Genomic DNA, 12,873 nt, shown 5'->3' on the forward strand with positions numbered 1-12,873 from the left:
CTGGGTACAGTTTATAGGAGAACTACAGCAACACCCGCTGCCAAACAGTTACACACAGGATTAACACTTCCTTCACACCTTGTAGGGTTTAACAAACTACATGTAGATGTCATGTCTTACAGCTATCCCAGCTCTCACAGAAATGCTTTCTAAATCCAAAAGGTGTCTGATGAGGAGCAGACATGGAAACAGCTTCAGGCCAGCCAAGGAACTGAAGGAATCACCCAGAGATGTGCCACTGGACATAGCCAAAGTGCTGTGGTGATTTTGCTCCATCCTTCCTCAGAATTCCTACAAGAGACCAAATGACTGCACCTTAGTGCACTGTCAGTCAGCCGAGCCAAGGCCTATGCTGGTTTCAAAGCAAAATGGCTTAGAACAGTTTGAGAGTGATTTAAACTAGCACACAGATCTTCAGACTTGCTGTGGACTAAAAGGATAGCTTCTGCAGCTCTGTTGAGGAATTTTAATAAAACCTACAGAGTGTTTCACCACTTTTGGGCAATTCCCCCCAATGAGTTTCTTCCTGGTCACTTCTCACAGTTCCCCTGTTGCCACTTTGGACTTGCCCTGCTCTCCCTGCCCTGCAGGTCTTCTGGATTTAGCAACCCTCTGCCCAGTCATCCACTACTGAGATGGCCTTCAACACTCTTTGTTCAGCTTGGGGAAGTTCACTTAGCTACTCTTGACCTTCTCCATTCAACCCTGCTGTCCCACATTCAACCCTGCTGTCCCACAACTCCTCAAATTTATCTTGACTCCTCTCTCCCATCCCTAACGAAACCAGTACTGACAGTCCACAAATACACAGACCCTGTTCCATAAACTTTGGTCCTATCTAGCTTTCTAACCCAAAATACTTCAAATCCTCCTCAGTCACATGCCCAGTTACATTTCATACTCATCTGCTTTTCCAGTTTGCTGACCTACTCTATTCCTCACAGTCCTCTAGTCCTCTCTGTACTCACACTGCCATCAAGTCTTTTCTTTCAGTTCCTGCTAGAACTGGACTAGTAGAAAATCACCTTCTCTACTTTTGAATTGGTTCCTGTCAGCTCTGAACAAAATCAAAAATATTTTTTGATTTCCACCTACTTCATTTCTATCAATGCTTTATCTTGGTGTCTCCGCCAAGGCCTCATCTCTTGGATGTCTGTATCACCTTTGTCAAACTCAATGTGCCATAGGCATACTCTGTTTTTCCTTAGAAAGACCTTTCATCATTTTCTTTCTGTCTCAGTCACCTTAGACTGCCTCTACTGCCTCAGAGTATTAATTGGCACCTCTCCTCTCCGCACCTGCACACAAGCTTTTATTTTTCCTCGTCATTCACCTTCCTAATATGATGGCTGTAGAGTTAAAAGGCTTAGGCGAGCCATTATTTTTTCTCCTCTTGCAGCCACATACTGCTCTTTCCTTACAGCTTTCTTAAGGATGGGTGAATTGGCTTTGTTGTCAGAAGGCAGGCTGCGGTTGTGTTTCCCAGGAGCACGGTGTACTCTCCAACCTACCTCCAACACATTTAAAGGCTTTGCAGGTGGCCCTTGAGCAACCTGTGGGCCTTATGCTTGGCAGTGTCCCCAGGTGGCTCCTCAGAGTTCATCTGAAGAATGTGCTATTCTCTTTGCCAACCTGGTCTTGAGGGCTGCCTCAAAGTGCTCTGCCAAATAACACCTACAATGAGATTTACCCAAGCTGAAGCAGATGAGTGGAGAACAGAACCCGGAACTGCTAAGCCCTGACCATTGAGCCCTGAGACTTTCTACTCACCAAAGACCAGGAATCTGAAAATAGTCCAGTACTAATTACTATTACCTTACCATTAGCTCCCAAATCCAGAAAAGTTAGTCCCACTGATCCGTCTCAAGGGAGTAGTATCTTTGACCCACTGGAAGAAGGAACCCATTAACCTGTCTAGGACATTACTTTTAGGCTTATAGCGATTCCTCAGAGGGTTCAGCCTAGCTTGGTTCCGCATCTTGCTGTAGGCCTGTGTACTCTGTCAGAGCCCTCTGTAACGCAGCAGCATTTCTCACAAAGCCCTTCAGCTGTCCCAGAGCTGAAGACTGATATACGATCAACTGTAAATCTGTCACTACAAATGCTCATACCATTGCTCATTACTGAGGTTTGGATAGCTAGCAGCCATGCTGAATTCCCTTCTGATGACCAGGAGATCTTGAAACCTGGTTTATCAGAAGTGAGGCAGACTGGAACAAATGCCTCTCTTGGTGTATCTGCAGGTTCACCTTACATGTTTTCTAGCACTGAGGAAGCTCATCCTTTTGGGCAGGACTGCAAAGGCTAAATGATCGGTACACCTGCCATGCCCTGCCTCCATTCTACCTACGAAATAGTTTACTTATCAATTATTCCAATTTCTGAGGGAAAGTGGATATTGAAAAGTATTGAAAAGTCTTTTTCAGTCCAAATCCAAGACATTACATACACAAGATAACAGGATTTTATATATATATACACATGTATATATATAAAGACACGCAGGACATCTATTCATGATTCTGGCTTCTTGCAACCAGGGATGGAAATATTTAAGAGCTTGTCATGGCCCCAACTTCTATGAATATACTTAGTTCTTTAAAAACAATAAATACATTTTATTTCCATGTCATTCTTTGCCAGAAATTCACAATTAAACTATGTGCTTTGTGAGTGTGGCTCTTTGCTTTAAATCTGATGCCTGTTAGTTTTGCTGGCTATCCCTCATTCTTGCAGGCACTGCCATTCTCAGCTCACATTCTCTGCATCCTTCAAGCTTTACAGCCTTTGCCATATTCTCTTTATCTGCCTTTCTCCCAGACACATTTGAAATTTAGATTCATGCTTTCTGAATTCAAATTGAATTTGGTGCTTGTTTAAAAGCACAAAGATCAACAATGTTAGAGAGTAAAATCCTATGTGAGTATACAAAAAAGACATGGCATGGACAGTGACAGGTCACTCCACAGCTTGTGCCAGGACTCTGTTAGGGACCAAAGTGAAATAAGAATATGTTTGCTAACAACTGGACTGAAAAACAGAAGATGCCACAGAAGCCACTGGAAAATCAGATGCCAGTGTTCAGTCACTACCAACAAGCTGATACTTGAAGCATTCACTTGAAGACAACCTTCTGTCTATCAGGTGTGTTTTAGCTATTATTGATGTTGAGAAAGATTTATGCAGAACTAAGAATTTCCTTGAACAACCTAAAGCAAATAGATCATAAGAAAGTTCACACTGGTGTAATTTCAGCTAAAACTCTCGATTGCCACTGTAGATAGCTCAGCTGAAAAGGAGAAATTCATAAAGCTGCAACAGTTCAGCAGCTTATGATAATGTAAATGAGTGTTAACAAACAAAAAAGAAATAACAAAATCCCAGTGTTTCCTTCCAGAATCAGTGAAAAGGACTATTATTACTCTTTCCATCGGGAGATTTCTCTTTGCACTATTTTTACTGTACAACAGAAACGCATCATAAAACCTTTAAAGGTCCACTTCTCTACTGCCTTTAAGCCACAGAATAATCACAAGAACTACCCTGTCCAAAAATTAGGCATTTCGTTTTAAGGCTAAAGTATACTTTTGCTAATTTGTTAATCTCTTTGTTAACTTTTTTTTTTTTTATTAAATGGGATGTATTCTTTCCAGAATAAAAGTATGTCCTGAAAACCCTGAACTTAGTGGGAAGATTCCTGTTTTTTGGTGTATTTATTTATTTATTTATTTGTTACCTGTCAGTTGTATCAATTATGCAGATTTGTTGGCCATTTTTGCCCCTCTCATAAGAACCTGCAAAGCCCAGGAAATGGGCAAAAAACCTTCTAGAATGGTGACCTGCAAACTGTGAAGCAGTCTAAAATCTAGCAATTTAAAATAATTGCTAGGGAGAATGCTGAGCTAATCAGTGTGAGCAGAGTACCATCCCAGCAGAGCTGCACTGCCTGTTTCCCCCACCAGCTCGAGTATATCTAACCCGCACTGTGCTGTGCCATAAAGAGGGCTAGGACTCACTGCCCAGCTAGGGCAATCCATCTGAGCCGAAATGCTGAGCCACAAAATAAGTCACCCCGAGAATGCCCGTTTCTCTCCTTGTCTACAGAGGAAGCAATAGTTAATTAGCTCAGACTTCAGACATCTAACTTGTAGGCACCTAAGTTTGAGCTCAGGATTTCTCCTGCCATTTATGTCTTAAGTTAGACAAGTTAACGATTTAGCCTCTTAAAAGTGCTCACAGGCATGGCACCATGGCACTTTGCTACTCCAAAGCTGCAAGTCTGCACTCACAAATCTTATTTTTCATTGGCAATGTCATGAATTATCAGAGTGGTGCAGGCTAGGGGCAAGGGAGTTGGAACATGGTAAATCACACCCTTAATCCAGGCTACGTTAGGCATTTTATTTTTGCTCCTAACTTCAGTGCTCCAAATCACACCTCTCTCTCCCAGGGCACCTAAATTAAATGTCTGAGGTTAGATAGCGTGAATACCCCTGAGGTCACTTCTGCTCACCTTAAGAGGCTGGCACGGGTACTGTTCCAGATATGGTAACGCTTTGAGTGGAGTACAGAGAGAACACCGCGATCAAAATTTCCTTGCAGTTAAAGAGACTCCTATCTGTCAAGGGCTGGGACACCGACACTCCAAGCAAACTTGGAGGACAAACTGATGTGCTGATCTGAGAACCAGCACGGGAGCACTGATAGTCATGGCTAACTGTGAGGATGAAACCATACTGATTTTATCAAGTAAGAGCTTGCTTGCCTGTTTATGGTTATTTTCTTCTGCTGCTGCCACCAGTTACCTTCCCTGTGCCTTTTGGAGGTCTGTAAAACTCACTACAAAGAACAACAACTAGAAACAAAGGACAGAGGTATGAAATGATACCCAGATTTGATGCAGCAGATATGACCAAGGTGCTTAAGGTGTGACCTTCCTAACCATAGCGGTGAAAGAGTAAACAGGCAGTAATGGTGAAATTTAGGTAGTGAAACAGGTAGTGACATTTCATGGCTGAGAATGAAACTCCGGCAGTATCTCCACAGTCTGCCTGTTCTCACCAACAGTGCCTAATTTGAATAGCCAGGAAAGGAAATACCAACAGTAGGCAAGACTGTGCCAACATTCATCGGTTTTCCCTCGAATAACATCAACTCTCCCTCCTCCTTTCCCCAAAGAACCAAATATCTTCTCAAGTTGATCATAGCCTCTTTAGTCATCCTGGCTCACCCAGCTGTATGAGTAAGTGCCACACAGCTAAAGATGCCTCATCACAAGGCGTGATGGCGATACCGAATGCATAACCTACGCAGTACAGTCAGCTTACAAATAACCCAAATGCTGAAACACACTTGCACAAAGACCTCAAAATCTGGGGCAGAGCTCCTGGAAACTTCAAGCCTGGACAGTCTTTCAAGAGCAAAATTCCACAGAAGAATGTAAATTTCCGCCCTCTGCCATTCTAATAATCCTGCTAATTTGTCATTTTGTACCCTGCCATTTACCTTCTTTAACATGAATTTTACATCCACTACTGACACTAGAAATCATTCAACAAGCCTAAAACTGGGGATGAGTGCAGGATGACGATATTGACTTATTCTCTGAATATTTTTCTGCCACCTCCCAGCCATCAAATCCACAAAACCTCCTACAAGCTAAAAAAGCACAAATGATTAAACAAATTTCTTCTCCTTTTCAGTCTCCATCAGTCCTGCTCTTGTAATATATGGGGCAGATCCATGCACATCTACCCTGCTGATTGCTGGCTCACATTACAAACTGCTGGAACACGCTAGACTCTTGCAGAGCTTGTGGATGACATGGAAGCTATGCCACAATTGATTTTTCAGCCAACTGGAAGTTAAATCTTGCAAGTTAAAAAATCCTAATCTGCTAGACTACAAATATAGCTGTTACTTAAATGTCACCAGCTGCCAGGATAGGGAAAGTGATTCAAGGAGAAGGAAATTCTGTACCTGTAAATAAATAAAAGCCTACAGATTATAAGCTTGAAAGCTACTGAACCTCTCATCATCTTGCTGGGACATCTTGGCTTCCTTATCAGCAAGGAAAAGCAGGGCAGAACTGCATTCCTGTGTTAAAGAGAAACTGAGAAGTTTACCATATCTCATGTGCTACTTGGAATGTACCCGACTAAAAGTCAGGGCTGAAGCACAGTGAGAAACTTCTGTTTTCAGATACACATCCTGATGTCTGCCTAAGGGACTTGGCGGGGGTTACAGTGTATGCTAGAGAATTATGAGACGGAGAGATAGAGAGACGCAATACAGAGATGAAGGAGAACATGGGTAGAAGCAGAGACTTCAAAAGAAATGTTTGTTTTTGTTTGTTTTTGTATATAAATGTTCAAATGTTACTGTGTTAGAGGACGTACATATGTACATAGAGGATTTATCTAGACAGAATTATTGAAACTCTGCCTGGACACAATCCTGGGCAATGAGGTCTAGCTGACCAGGCTGGCTGCTGGACATCCCTCCCAGCCTCATCTATTCCCATGGTGCCGCAAGGGACTATGCATACCAGGGGCACCAGAAGTCTAATGACAGATATCCTCTCTTCCTACAAGCTGAAAAAAAATGACACAGATGTATCTAGAAAGCAGCACAATGGCAGGCCTTGAGAGGATTTCAGCTCTATAAATAAAAACCTTCACCACTGTGTGGCTCAAAGATGGCACTGTGGGTTTTCTAAATCTATGGCGATGCTAAAAGATTGCCAGCTCCTGCCTTGTCCTAACATGAACATGTGCTCCACCACCCATGGCACCATAGATTGGCTGGCAATCTATTTTTCCAGTATGTAGGAAGCCCACGCCTCTTTGCCATCTGTCACCACTAATTTTTCATTGCTTCTGAAAACAACCTGAGAATAACCCCACTCTGATTTCGTTTAATGAAGCAATAAACCTTCTGAGTACATCTTTTCCTAAATATTCTGCTTATTGCTCTGTTTCACCTACCGCCTTTACCCGTCTTATCCTCCTGCACTTCTTACTGTCACTTCTGAGTACATTCACTTGCTTCTGTTCTGGCTGTAATGAGCGAAGTGCTCAGTTCCCATGAGAACAGGGAATCAGTGGGAAGTGAAGGGAAATCTGAAAATGCTTTTTTTTATAATTCAAGATATTCATAAGTAAAAACAAATAGAAAATAATAAGAAAACATGGATTCTAACTTGCTAGGAGAGTGCTTAGATGAGTGCAATGAAAGACAAAAACCCCAAACAAATGAAAAAAACACAAATCACACACACACAAAAAAACCACCAGCTCCTTTTCAACACCTATTTGTAAGGCAGAACAGCTGTCTCCAGTAGAAGATGAGATAATCGAAGTGTCAACACTGATAGCTGACCGTCTGTGACTTGATCCAGAGTGCATTTAATAAGTCTGATACACCCCAGAAATCTGCAAGGCCTCTTGCCAGTACTGGTCACATTATTCTGAATTTCCAGATTTGCTCCTGTGTGCTGCTGTCCGGGGTCTCCTGCTCCAGCTGGGTTGTGTTTTCTCTGCCTCCATCACAGCAGGGTGTGGTATCAGTCCCTCCACACAGCAGCACCAGCAGACCTGAAGGCTTCTCAGAACTGGGCAGGTAAAGCAAGCAGAAATCCTGGATGTGACTGCTTGCGACTGATATTTTGGAAGCAGCTTTTGCTACAAGCCATCCTGCCTCTGCTAGACAACACCGAGGAGTTCCTTTTCCAGAGATCCTAACTTGGCACCTTCCAACAAGCTACACTCACTTTGAAAGAGACACAAAATGCTAAGAAAGAAGAGAATGCTGAATCCCCTTCCTGAGCAAAAACATCAACTTTGACCTGCGAGAGGGCCCCCAAAGCCTTCGTACATACACACACACATTCCCATGCACACAGATCCCAGTCTGAGCTGATTGCACCTCCATCAGGCCGTGCACCCGTGTAAACGTGCTTCCTCAGACACAGCTCCTGAACCTGTCCTGACATTCATACTTGGCATGACCAGTACACAGAAACCCCGGCAGTCCTGGCACCGGCGCTGTTCCAAGCAAAGTTGCGAAGCTTTCCGTTTTACCTCAGCAGGAACAGAAACGGGCCTTTCGTCTGGACAACTTACTGGTAAGTGATTGTTCAGGCTGGGACTTCTTTCTTATTGCTTCCAAAACACAATATGGGGAACAACACAAGGTAATTTGTTACTTTGCTTCTGCACACTCCGTGTTCTTTTCATGTAACAGCAGTGTTTATATTAAGCTAATTAAGCTATATTAAAGCTATTGACTGTCCAGAGGAGGATCCTCTGCTGCATCAAGTCTGTGGAATAAGTACACTTAGAGTGAAAGAAAAAGAGATGTTCACTGAAGCTAAGCAGCACTATTTAACCTGTACAAAAATGGTGACCACAGCCCTCACTCTGTGATTTGTATTCTACAATCATCTTTAATCATACTAGGAAAAAAACAAACAAACAAACAGAAAAATCTAATGTTATTTTGCAACATGATGCATTTTTATATGAAAAAAATATATGACTATTTTCTGATCTGCAATAGATTTAAAACTAATAGCACTTTCTTCAGTAAGTGAAATGTGCCCGTAAGTAAATAACCACTTGAATTAGTTCCTCCACCCATGTATTTTGCGTAAGTCTCACTGTTTGTATATTTGCCCCTCTCCCTCCAGCGGGACCTACTGATTCCTCCAAATAGCTCAGACTGTGCTTGAAGACTACGAAGTCGTAATGGACTCTCTCAGGGAGCTGCCTGGCTCACCAAAAGGCTGTTTATAGCAACACCTAAGAAAAGAAACCTGTTTCTTGGTTCTTTGGCAGGGTGCAGTTACCCACATCAAGGGCTGACTCTCCCCTCTAAGGTGAAGTCTTCATCCTGCAGTTCCCACCTAGCCCCAGAACGTGCTCCCTGGCAGAGGGGGGTGTGGGCACTGCAAGGTATGTGTCTCAAGGGTGAAGAATACAAACAGCTGCTAGCATAAAGTAACACAGCCTTGCATAGCTGCCATGAAACTCTGTCATCTCAAGGGCACAATCTGATGTATTGCAATGAGGAGAAAGATAAAAATATAAAGGCATGCATCTTGTTCCATTCCCTAAAACAAGTGTCTTGGCCAAGGAACAGAAATTTGCAGGTTGCCAATAGCAACATTCGTGTTTTCAGAGTACAATGCGCACGATCTTCACGCAAAGAGGAAAAATTACCCAAGGATTTCCAGTGGCTCAATAGCACGTGTTCCCCACGGGCTAGGACAGGTGTCTGCAGAGCTCCAGTGCCCTGCTGGGCCACATCCTTAGCTGAGCAAAGTGGCAAAACACCACTGTAGGTGGGAAAAGGGGACGATAAACAGCTGGAAATTTGCCTAATAATTTCTTAAAATAAGGAATGAAAGCTGTTTCTGTTAGCACAGGAGGGAACGTAATCTACGTACAGGTACACACACGTGCATAGCTGCTAATTAACATCTGACACATGCAACGTCCTTACAAGCTGTGCCACATACAGATATATCCCAGTGCTGCTTCGTGTTGAAATACACAGTGCAAAAATATGAATTATTGTACTTCAAACCAGCGAGGCTTCCCCCCCACCTCTTCCCCATCCAAATTCATGCGCTACGCATTGCAGCAGACCTTGCTACCTCAGCCAGGAGCTCTGAGTCTGGCTGGGTCTGGAGGTTTTTATGGGCTTCATACCTGAACCCTTGTGTGGCTCGACAGATACTGCGAGTGCACTGCCTCCTTTCCTGAGTGCTCCTTAGGTTCAGACCTAGCATCAGCGCTTCTGTGCTGATGGTGGTGGGATTTCTGGTCATGGTGGCCGTCCCTTTTCCTGGCTTCTGAGTCAAACAAGACGTGGGTTAGCCTCTCCAGATAGTGCTCCAGCTCTTCCTGGGTGTGCTCCAGTTGCTTGCCAACATTACTGGGTAAAAAGGAAGAGGATGGTGGAGGGCTTTTGCTTTCCCTCTCCTTCTTGGCCTCCTCCAAATGCGGGTTGTGCCTCATCAGCAGAAGCACCACGATAAGCAAGATCAGGCACAGGTACACAACCCAGACTTCTTCCATCGTGGCGGTGGGACACGCAGGGGCTAGCGCCTGTGGATGCACTCAAAGGGAAACAGGCGGACGTGCCAAACGCAGCAGATGGTCACTCCTTTAGAGTTCTCAGTAACCACGGGAAAGAACTGCTGCCAGTAATTAAAGCACTGTGGCAATTTAATGTCAAAGTTTTCTAAAGCAGCGCGGCTCGCAAACTTTCCTTCAGTTCTAAATATGAAAGCAGCACAGCCAACAGCAAAACACTTTTAAGCAAAGCAGATAAAGCAGCTTTGTGCTTGGAGTAAAATAGCTTCAGCAGAAAGATCTGTCACTGCGCCGTATGATCTTATTGCAGTATCTCTCCTTGCTTTTGTTAAGAAACTGCAGGTCAGGTGCTTATCACTCCTCACAAATCTTTCCTTCTTTTAGTTTGAATTCTTGTCTTGCTTGAAATGGTAAGGTCTGCTTCTTTCTAATTCAAAGCAAAAATAAGGTCTGATTGATTCTTTTCCTCCTCTCAGTAAGATAACAGAATATTTTATCCTTTGGGGGTCATTAGATGCTGGTTCCACAGTCCACCCCCAGCACTCTTCAAAAAACTTGTCGGAAGGAGCTATCGGTCACTCGAGTTACAGATTTGGTGGGACAAGTTCTGTTGGCTTCCTTCTGTCTTCGCTGGCCTTGGGAGAGGGAGTCTCAGGACTGGGACGGTTTCAGCTGAACGTTGTGGGGATCTCTTGGAGAGCCTTTGTAGGCTGCTCCCAGTGACTCAGCCCACCAGAGGCAGGGTCTGCATGGAAGGGGATTGCATTTCCTAACCTTCGCCGAGGGATCTTTTTACAGATGAGGATGCCAAGCCTAAAAGGAGCAGAGATCACGCCCAGATTTCTGCTGCCTTGGTGTGTCGACATTCTTGGTCTCAACCTGCCGCAGAAACACCACCACAATTTGTTCCCAAAAGTGAGACCTTTCCTTTGCTTTGGTAAGGAGAAGGAATGGTCTGAGAAAAATTACAGCATCTTGTCATCTCATGGCCTCACTGATCGCACTGCCATACTTTACACTCCCAGCTTGCCTCATCTTTATATTTTTCCTGAGGACTGTGCTGGAGGAGCTTGTAAGGGTTTTGCTGGCCACAAGCCAGGGCCTGGAACAGCTGCGCTATGGGATTGTCACAGCACGGGTAGGTGGCAGCCACCACAGAGCTACGGCAGGCACCACAACTGCAGCCACCCCTTTCACACCGACCTCAGGTGCACGGCGTAAGGCTGCAGAGAGGGATGCAGAAAGACAGGCAGTCGGAACAAAGCCACGTTTTCTACCAAAACTGAGCTATGTTTTCTTAAACTGGGAACACTGGAACAGAAAACTCCGAGCAGATAAGGACTTCTCCTTCCTCCCCCATCGCTGTACACTCCTAATGCCTTAGGGCATGGACCATGTCTCCAGCCACATGCATCACAGACCTGACACCGCTGTAGTGAGACATGTCATGAAAATCATAAATGTCACCAAAATCCTACAGAAAGCAATGCTAAAATGAGGAGACATTTTAATTTTAAATGTCATTAAGGCTGTGTTATGACTTCTCCAAAGGGGAATGAGCTGACAGAGCACCAACAGCATCTCTTAACTTCTAATACTGTTGTTTGTTTCCTTTCAAATTAATCAAATGATAATGCAACAGGGATGCAGCAAGCATTACAAAGCTTACACAGCCCACCTGTGGAACTGATCCAGCTGACTTCTGGTCTTACACTCAAGTGCACAGGACAAGCACGGCACTCAGGGCTATGCAGGGCTTTGATCAACATTTGCCTTCTGAGTCCTCCAACAAAGCAACATGGGTTGGCTTTGCAAGCCAGCATTATGTGAAGACCTCTGAAGAACCACAGCAGCCTTACACATATTAGAATGCATTTTTTTTTCTGCCCTCTTTGGAGATAAACTGTCTGGACTAAGTTACACCAAACGGCTATCTCACTAGTATTTCTATTCTAATAGCAAATGCCTAAGAAAAGTAGAACAAGGCAATTGTGTAAGAATGCTTCCCAGAATACTCCTGCAGCCTTCCACAGCAAAGCAGTTTATAATATTTTATCAGCTCTAGCCTTATATAGAAAAAGGAGAAAAATAACTATTTCCCAGACATATTCTGCATAGCCAGCTAGGTAAGGAAACAGTTGCAGTTCCAAGGTCGTACACAGGATGCTGCTTAATTATAGAAAATGCAATGAGAACACTAAACGTTTGAAAACAATTCAGCTTTTGTATATTTAATCCTGAAAATCCAGAAAATACTGTATAGTGATGTTCCACAGTCAAAATAACAGCAGTGCTTTCTAGCAGGTAAAACAATCAGCTAACCTCTTCATTTCCAGTTTTATTTAAGTCTTCTCTCCACGTATCTACTCATTGGAAAAGTTACTCATGTTCACTTTCTTGTTATGCCCAGGCAGTCAATATTTAAAAGAAAAAAAGTATCAGATGCAAGTGGCTGCATCAGAGTTTAGTAATTTTATTTTTTTAAGTCAGCATCATTTTTTGAGGTCTTTCTCAGCAAATGTTTTCCATCTTTGTAGCTCTCAGCACACCTTGGAATCTGCCTACACTTCTATTTCTTGCTTCTCATGCAGGATGACTGACTGGACTATAAAAAGGAAGGAAAGCACAGCACCCTAGGGACACCTGATACCATGTTTCCTTTTAAAGAACTTCTGTTCCTTCAGCGTTTTTAGGCTGAGTGGAGAAGATTTTCTGCATGAACACAGGAGATCGGTTCATTAGCTGAAGCAGTATCAAGACACTGGAGACATAA

The 12,873-nt window shown here is 43.5% G+C and overlaps 1 protein-coding gene across 1 annotated transcript in view; it reads right to left on the reverse strand.

The window, feature by feature from the left end:
- LOC101800187 (uncharacterized) overlaps nt 1–9,853 on the reverse strand; it is a 39,108-nt gene extending 29,255 nt beyond the window's left edge. The window contains exon 1 of the mRNA XM_027469135.3: nt 9,714–9,853. The gene's annotated coding sequence lies outside the window, so the exon portion shown is untranslated. The remainder of the gene's footprint in view (nt 1–9,713) is intronic.
- Nucleotides 9,854–12,873: the final 3,020 nt, after the last annotated feature.

This window comes from Anas platyrhynchos, chromosome 15 (genome assembly GCF_047663525.1).
Source record: "Anas platyrhynchos isolate ZD024472 breed Pekin duck chromosome 15, IASCAAS_PekinDuck_T2T, whole genome shotgun sequence".
In the NCBI taxonomy this organism is placed as follows: Eukaryota; Metazoa; Chordata; class Aves; order Anseriformes; family Anatidae; genus Anas; species Anas platyrhynchos.